Genomic DNA, 9,447 nt, shown 5'->3' with positions numbered 1-9,447 from the left:
TTTACAAAAGAGCAATGAGGCAGAATAAATTAGGAACATTTAATGAAATCTGCTTCGGTCCAGTGGCTCACTATAATGCAGTATTGGCAAGTGAGGCACCAAATGACATATTACATGTCTCTAATAAGTTTAGCTTAAAAGTGCATAGGTGCTACAATATGAAGCATTATAATATTATTTTCAATGGTCTTAAGACATGAAGTTGCTGAATATCTCAAAGAATTGGGCCTCCTAGAGAAAAATGTTAAACTCTTAAGCATCTTGAATAGTTTTATCAGATGTGATACTGACTTGACTAACACCCCGTCTGGTTGATTTACAAGTATTTTCTATCGTTTGACTTGACACCAAAACCATAGCCCATTTCTGGTAGATTATTTTGGCATGTGGTGTTGATGCTCGGTGCCTTGGATTGCTTCTGTCCTAAACCTTTTTCACCTTGGTGGTAAATACGTTTAGGTCTGTTGGTATTGTTGCCTGCTGTGAATAGGACAGAGCTTTACAGGATTGGGCAAATGGGCCACTTCTGTGACCACATCAGTGCTCTTCCTTGCCTCAAGCTAGGACCTGATGCATGTTCCCTGCAACTGTAGTCACCTTACCACCACCCGTTTCATCCCTTACCCACTCAGTTCACCCCCACCACCCAATTTTAATTCTTAACAGCTTTTCCATGTCCTCTTACTCACCTTTCTCTACCTCTGCATTCAAATACCACTCTGCCTTCAGCTGATTCAGAAAATGCTGGCCTGTGGAAAGCCAAATAGCTGACGAATCATGAGATGCATGTACAGACAGCATCTGTACTGGTGCCGCACGAGCCAGGGTGAGCAGCCGCGCGGCAGCAGGCAGCTCTGCTGTAGGAGCACTACAGGACCTGCCTGTAGCACGGCTCCGCACTCGCACAGACAGCTGGCAGCTGCCTCTGGGAAGCCCCTGAAAGTAGCCTGTGTATGGCAGTTTGAAAACTTTTAGCCTACACCACTGCAAAACAAAGATATTATTATTATTAATTATCACAGCATGCTAAAGTATATGTTTATTATGTCTGTGAGAGAAGACTTTCAGAATTATGTATACACTAGAACTGAGGAAGGATGCTAGGGAGGCCATTCATTACAGCACAAATGAGATAAACCGCTTCCTCTCTTCCAGGAAAATGAGAAATAAATATGTTATGAAAGCAATTTTTAGTTGTTTGTCTATAGCAGTTCTTTCTCTCATGCAGATGCAGGTCTCCCTCACAAAGTAGCATACAGATCCCTTTTAGTTTAGTCTCATAACAGGTGTGAAGGCATTAACTCTATTTCTTAAACTAGCAATAGGACAATAACATATCAGAGACGGAAACCCCTACTCATTTGTCCAGATCATGCTGCCTGCCTTATAACAATTTTCTGTCTTTACAGGGTGGAGAATTGACACAAATATGCATATTTTACATTTGCTTTCTTCAGATTTTCTTCAATACTTTATAGAAATCACATTATTTACCTCCATTAATAAGAACTGTGATGCTAAGTTAGACCAAAGGTCCTCCTTAGCACCATAACCAGATTCAAGCAGACTCTCTAATAAAATATAGAAGAACAGAGTACCTAGGAGATGATTGCTCCCTTGGTATAATCCTTCCAGCTTTTGACAATTGGTGATTTAAAGTCATTGCTACACTTTGGAATTATTTTCAAATAGAAAAGGGGGCAGCATAGAAAATTTGAATTAAGTTTCTCCTTTTATTATATTCAGAAAGAGGTTCTAAAGACATTTGCCAAATCTAACAAATATGTACATAGCATTACAAGAATGATGAGGATGAAAGTGTAGAAGAAGCATTCGAGGTGGCTAACTCCACAGCTAAGAAGCTGGAAGAATTATTTGCTTTGCTAAAGAACCAAATGTTAGGTGGGCTGAGATGAGGAACTGTCCTAGAATGAATTGTCAGGGAATTCTTTAAAGACATCAAAAAGCATGTTGATGTTATTGTTCATGCTTGAACGTGTGATCAGTGTAACCCTAGGTTGCAAGACCAAGACCCTTGCAACCCTTACCCCAAGGCTGTCTGGACTGAACTGTTTCTTCTCTTCACCTGGATCCAAGCAGAGTAGGAATTAATGCAGTGTATATAACCTAACCATTTTTATAGTAATCTTCACTCTTATAGAAATAGCAAAGTAGACAATAATATGCATAGCTCCCACAGTTTAAATCCCATGGGTTACAGTATATACTGTACTGAATTTTAATAGCACATTATTCAGAGTATCACATAAATTGTTATTACTGATGTAATAAAACCTAAACCAACACAGCTGGAGAAACCACGGCTATAAATACAGCTTTTTTTTTTTTTTTTGTATTGTAATAATATGGGGCAAATTATTTTTAGTTGAATTAGACAAAGTCTAAATGTGTACATCTACTATAAGTCATGTCCCTGGTCAAATGCCTTTGCCTTCATTTTCATACAGAAACTGCTACGTGGTCCTTAAAGGACATTCACTGTTTTATGGATTGATCCTGCTGTTGGAGAACTCAAAGAAAAAAAATTCAGGTGAGGAAGATCTGAACACACTGTAACTCAGCATTCTAAGCTTTTTGAGTACCTAAAAAAAAAAAATTCTTTAGTTCTTGTGTTTTCTGATCATCCTCTTGTCTATGCCATAGTCTCTGGTCAAAAAGCGCTCATGGGGGCAAACATCTGCGATGTGCAGCTCAGGTCTAGCTGAGCCCACCTTGGAGCAGGGGTAGGGCACACGAGGTGACCCCTTGAGAATGTCTTTGTTCTTTCTTCTCTGTTTCTGTGATCTCAGTGTCCAGATCTGTAGTTTCAGTCCTGATCATGAATATGAGATCAAAAACACACTGCATATGTGTGTTTCAAGCTTTTTGCCAGTAATCTTTAGCGCCTGATTCAAAGCTTGTTGAAGTGCACTGTTGCTGACATTTATTTCAGGGAGAATTAAATTGGACTTTCTCTAAAGCAAGACCCAAAACTTTTCTTTGGTCTTGATTGGCTGGGCGCACCATCAGGCCTCGGTGTGTAACTGATGTTACTTCGTGTAAATATATTATATATAGTTATGTAGTTGATGATAGTAAATTTTAAAATTTGTTGCATAGATGTGTCTGTGTATAATATAGGCCCTGAGAGTTTCCAAGTCAGTTTAACCTCTGTGATAGCCATGCTGGCATAGTGGGGCACACATAACATTCCACACTGAAGGGCTCTGTGACAGGACTGTCAGTGCTGGCAAAACGTGAAAGTGTTAAGGAAATGCTGTACAGATGGCTACGTGCACCAGCCTTATCTGCTGCACTAGTCTGTGCTTCCTTCTGAATGTGCTGGATACAGTTCTAGTATACACTTATCTGGTAGGTTACAGTATGTGCAGGACTGACTTTCTGAATGCATCCGGAAAAAAGGCTGTTTCACTACAAGAAGAATTTTGCTTTTAAGGAATAGGTCAATTTAGTACAGATGAATGCTTTGTTGCAGCCAATTCCCTCCTCTTTTTTTCTGCGTATTCCCTTTTCTCAAACAGTTGATGTACACAAGAAGTAAACGTAAAGGAAGATTATTGACAGCATGTTATTTTTAAAATAATTCTTTCCTTTTCTGAATTCTTTATAAAAAGCCCTCAAAATTGAGATCAGAATATTAAATTCAGCTTTGCCATTAAAAGCAAAAGATATCTTGGTGTATATATACCCACGCAGCACGAAGAAAGCCTCAAAGTATATCCAATGGAGTTTGCAGTGATCTAAGCCCTGTATTTTCTTAACCCTGATGGGATACATACTCAAAACCTTCATCTTTCTAGAGGGCATAGGTTCCCTAATGCAGTAGACACCCTGAGAGGACTTATAGCTACCTGTAGGGTTGTGAAGAGCAGGAGATCTGAGCTGACCTAATTAATAAAAGAGATTTAACATGAAAGCTGAAGATAATGACAGATTTTACTACACTGACACACAAAGGCTAAGTAGCATGTTTGGCAAATAAATAGATGTAGCTGAATAGGACAGCCGATTCATGGTCCTGAAACCCAGTTACTGTCAGGAAAGTAACGGTGTTTCCTGCATCTGACTTGCCAACCCACCTATTTTCAGCTGCCTCCCACTCGACGTGGCCCCCCAAGGACACCATCCAGCCACATTTTGACTTTCTGTTGGAGACGTATTTTCTGTAAGAGCTGCAGTTCCTCGTGCTTTGTCCTCTTTCTCCCACAACAAGAGCATTTGTTTGTTTTGCCTCCATGCTCCAAACACTCATCCCTTGTCCTTTAGTAGGTGAGGTGCCAGTTGGCCTGTTTTTCATTCTTTTAATTCCCTTTCATTCAGAATGATTCACATTTGAATGTTTAAATCCTTTGTCTTTCCAGAAACATAAGCTTTAATTCTGGGATTCCTTTTACATATCAAATATTAACAATATAGAGGAGACATTTATCTCAGGCCCTCTATAAGAATATTGGATTGCCAGGCCCAGTTCCCTTGGAACTCCCCAGTAAGATTTAAAAAAAAAAAAAAAAAAATGTTCTGAGGTTCATAGCAGACCCTTCATAGCGTGTACTTAGGAGCAGACCCAGGCAGCAATCTTTTCTTACTTCCGTGCAGTATCTATGTTCATTAAGGTAATGAAGCTATTAATTGAATATGTAAGTTCAGGTAATTAAATATAAGACTTATTTCTTTAGTTTAAAGGGTAATAATAAAAAATTTAAGCTTGCAAACTAGATCACACATTTACTGATGATAAATGTGATCTGGAAAGTGCAATATTCCAATATGAATTAGTTAATTGCATCCATTCATTTAGGTGATATACATTAGCAGAAGGTCAATCCATTTGAGGCTTGATGCGTTTTACAAATAATAAATTCAAACAGGTAAATTGAAGAGAAATTCAAAATAGAAAGATTTTTTTATATATTTAAATTCAGCATAGAATCCCTACAACCAAGAGCACATCACCTATAATTTCACAGTTAATTTCTCCCGAGGCACTGCCACTCACTGCCACGTCTACTCTGCCGGGGAAGCCGGGTGCTATTTTGCAGAGACTGGGCTAAACCACTCCGTGGCTGCGTGCTGCTGTGCGTCGCTGTGCCCAGGGTGGCGACCAGCCGAAGAGCAGCTCTGAGCTGGGTGGTCTCGGGAAGTCTTCAGACTAAAGGAGTGCCACCTCAGGCTCACTCCATAGCTGGCAAAACCAGCCTTCTGCACAACAGCCTAGTGAGGGACATGTTACATTTCAACTGTCGACTTAAACCATAATACTAATTTTTGAAACTGACCCACTTATCAAGTGAGCCAAACACTGATAGTCTTTCCAAGGATATTCTGCTTTATCACTGTCACCGAATTATTTGTGGCTTGCTTAAATCCTTAAATTTGAGTTTCAATTTAGGACGGAATTTACTATAGCAGCAATTTACAGTTCTACTGCGTATAAAATGGCCTGTATCGCAGACAAGAAAACTGATCCATTTGACTCATTTTTAGTAAAAATTCTGCTAAACCAGGTTTTTTTCAATAGCCATTCCTGGATTTTCAGTAATAAAAATAGTTGTTCTTGATATCAGCATTTATTTTATTTTTTACATTAAAAGTAATGTAGAAATAAGGAAAATAAAAGTATATTTTCTTTTCTTTCTTTAGAACTTAAAATATATCCAGACTCGTTCTTAAACAATTATTAGTAAGATTTATGATATTAAGACAATTAATTCACTGGGATATTTGAAAAATTTCAAAATATTTTATAGGATCATCACAGTATTGTGGGTGTTGCTTTACAGATAATACTGCTTATGTGTATAGCAAAATTTTTACCTTATATGTATGAAATATCTTTGTCTGGTGCAAGGACTGATACCATCTTGCACACAATTCAAGGGCTGTAATTCTTAAGAGATTTCAAAGAGTGAACCTCTTTCAAATGATCAGGCTTAGAGACATTTAGAGAATTGATTCAATTAACCTAGAGGAAAAAAGTGCTATAATGTGTGATTTATGTTTGCAGATAAATTAAAATACAAGTATCTCCTGAAGAGCATTTGCTGCCATCATGGTCAGTAATGAAAATAGCAGGCAATTAAAATAGGACACCTGAGGCTGAAGCTTTTACTATATGTATCGGAAAATGAGGTTCAGCTTTCATAAGTGGAAATCTGAGCTGAAAAATAACTTAGTGGAAGTTTCTTTTTGGTCCCTATTTTTCTTCCAAAAGTGATTTTTAAAGCACGTAAGAAATGGGAAGGGACATTTACCGAGGCAGGGAGGTAAAAGGGTACAGAGGAGTAGGCTCTCTCAATCAATGCTGGATTTGTATGAGGAATTGGGGATATCCTTGCTAAATGGTAGTGGTACGGCTGAGAGAAATATATATAAAATAACTTATGAGTCAGATTGAAATAATTTTGGGGCAGGTTTTGAAGTTGATCTTGAAATGAATCACTGGAGGTATCTGACAGAATAATGTGGTTCAGTTCCTCCATGTGTGTGACAAAGTGCTTAGAGTCTGGAGCTCACAGATTTGAAGTAGTAAGAACGAAGAGCTCTGTGTTGTTGGACTTGCTGTAGCCACTGTCCATTTCAGTGGTGTATCAGAATATGCTTTGGTAAAGTTACTCTGCCCACAAGAGGTATTTGAGATGCAAATAATTTCACCCAATCTTCTAGTTTTATGACTTCGTCTAGGCAATGGGGGCACAGTAGTATAGAGCAGAAAAATACCAGTACTCTGACTGAGCAACCCAGGGATGCCTTAATTACATCTGTATTGTCTTCAACATCACAGCTCTGTCTTTTGCTCTAGCAAAACCCTCTCTAGCTACCAAAAGTCCTGTTTCCATCAGGTGGTGTTTGTACAAGCAACGTCTATGTCCTTGTCTATAGATAATACCAGCTGCCGGGGGTGGTTGGAGAAATTGAAACTTGTAAATGAAACAAAGGTATTTCTCCTAATTATACATTCACATTGATCTAAATACAAAATTAAAACTTTTCAGGAATGATTTTGATCTTGGCCATATACTAGCCTAAATTCTAACACTGAAGTAAGAAACAGAGTCATTCGGTTGTTCTTCATTGTTTTGACAGCCATTTATTCACAAAGTGTGAAGACAGTAATATCTTTGTCATTTCAATCTGAAACAGAACATACTTGTTTCCTGATTTGCTGTCTAAGTAGGAGTTTAATTAAAACCCATTCATGTGAGAGAAAATAAGCCAGTGTGACTTAATTGCCACTTGATTTAGTATTGCCAATTCACAAAAAAACCCAAAACAAAACAGAAGCTACAGGAGTGCAAGAAGAGTAAGTGGTTTCTCTATGTATGTAGGTGTTTAAGGACCGTGGAACTCAGGCTGAACCTGGGATATTGTTTCTGTTCTTCCTCTTCTTGGCAATCGTTGGACTCGCTTTTTTTCTTTCACAAATTAATGTGTTTACTTCTGTATTCATTGTTATTACTGAGTTATTGTCCTAATATCCAAGGCAATAAGAGTAGTAATCCCTTCCACAAAGAAATTGCATTAAATATTAAATATTCACTTGCATGATTTGAAGCCATGACTCAATTTGCTATCACAAAGTAGCCAGTGTAGTGCTGAATCACTGAAGCTGCTCACCAAGCTGGGTTCATCAGTGCGTCCAACATAGCATTACAGACCTTGCTCCTAATTCTGTTTGGCAAAGCTACTGTTGTGCTTGGCAAAAACCCACTTGTGGTCTTGGCGCTAAGGCCTACATCGTTGTCTTTCCAGATGGCAGAAGAGGAACTGCGGTTGGTCACTTGCTGCCGGAAGGGGCAACAGCACATGTCTGCCATGTTCTTCTGGGGAGCCCTCTGAAGCTGGCTGTAGACCGGGGGCCTGCAGCGTGGTAAGTGCAGTGCCATTCTCCGCTTGGGGAATGCCAACGAGGCGCGGGTAGCAGTTAGGCTAAAGGTGGTCAGCTCTGAGTGCTTTTGCAAGCTGAATTGCTTTTAGATTTAGGAGGAATGTGGCTTGTATAACAAGTAGTTGATGGAGGTCACTTACGCAGCTCCAGATTTTGTGGGTTTGAACTGCACCTCCACATGCAATGGAATCCCTTCTCACCAAAATCTCCTGAACTTTATTGACTTGATTCACTACTGAAACTGTTATACAGTTTCCTCATTCCTGAAACTTGTTTAAATGCTGTCCCCTTTTGAAGGAGCACATCTCCACTCTGATTTATTTTAAAACAGCTTTTAGAAGGTGTCACCCTTGTGATGAAGTGTTAGGTCTGTGTTGCCAGTGTGCCATTAAAAATTGAATTCCTGACGTTTAAAAGTCTCACTCATCCCAAGTGTCACAGTTTGACAGCTCTGCATGTCACATTACAGCACAGTATTATGGATCCATTTCCTCTGGCAGGGGAAAAAAAAAAAAAGATGAAAAATGAGAGGAAGCAAACTCTGCAGTACCCTTCTTCATTACTGAGCTGGAAATCGACACAAATTTGCATGTTAACCCTGAAATGACTTAAAAGGCACCCTGTACCTTGTGCTGCCTGTCTGTGCAGAAGCAACCTTTGTCCCATGTTCCTATATAAACACTAGGGGAATGCTGGGACACTCTTTACAATTGTCTGCGAACTTGTAAAACATGGAGCAAGGAATATCTATGGAATCAACAAATGGAAAATGTAACAAAATCAAAACATGGCCAGATCCCGTTGTTTATTTATGACTAGGTCAATAAAATGGTCACATGGTATATTTCTTGCTGCTTTGTTTTGCCACCTAAAGGCAGCTGTAGGCTTTCTCTGTTTATCTGCAATGTGATAACTTCAAAACGTGATATCTGATCGGTTTCAAAACGTTGGGAGTGTTTGCATCAGTAGGCGGAACTTTATTGATTTTGCCTGAAGTAACAAAAATAGTCTGGGCTTCATATGTTTTCTGCCTAGAAGTTTTCAGAGACGGTGTAGGGCTTTGACCATAAATGTATGATGTCCATCAGCCCAGTCAGGGCACAAGCTCAAGCCGTCTGCTGTTTCATCCAGAAAGCTAGGACAGATGTCCACCGCACATGTGCCGCTTAGTGCACACATGATGAGTTTGAGACAGTGGAGCAGTGGCATCTGGCTCTGTTTGGCTGCTGACTTCCCAGTGGAAGTTTGGCACTTCTTGTGCCCAACATTTTGTTGGCGTGCCCAACATTTTGCATGATGTGGCCTCCCACTAAGAGGCCCTTCCCCCCCAGAATGGTAGCTGGGAACAGGTGGTTATTGCTTGAACAAATTATTCTGCACGTTAGGCCTCTTCCTTTTGCAAAGAACTTTCAAAAAGAGAAAGCCACAGCCAGGCTGCAGGACCTGCTCTGACAGTGAGCACCTGCTCCTCCTGGTCGCTTTCTTCCAAGAGGAATTTGGAAACAGGTGCACCTGGGCATCGTTGCTCTACGAGTCCCAAG

The sequence above is a fragment of the Phaethon lepturus genome, unplaced genomic scaffold (assembly GCF_000687285.1).
Source record: "Phaethon lepturus isolate BGI_N335 unplaced genomic scaffold, ASM68728v1 scaffold51770, whole genome shotgun sequence".
Lineage (NCBI taxonomy): Eukaryota > Metazoa > Chordata > Aves > Phaethontiformes > Phaethontidae > Phaethon > Phaethon lepturus.
The sequence above is the reverse complement of the archived record's forward strand: the minus strand, read 5'-3'. Positions refer to the sequence as shown.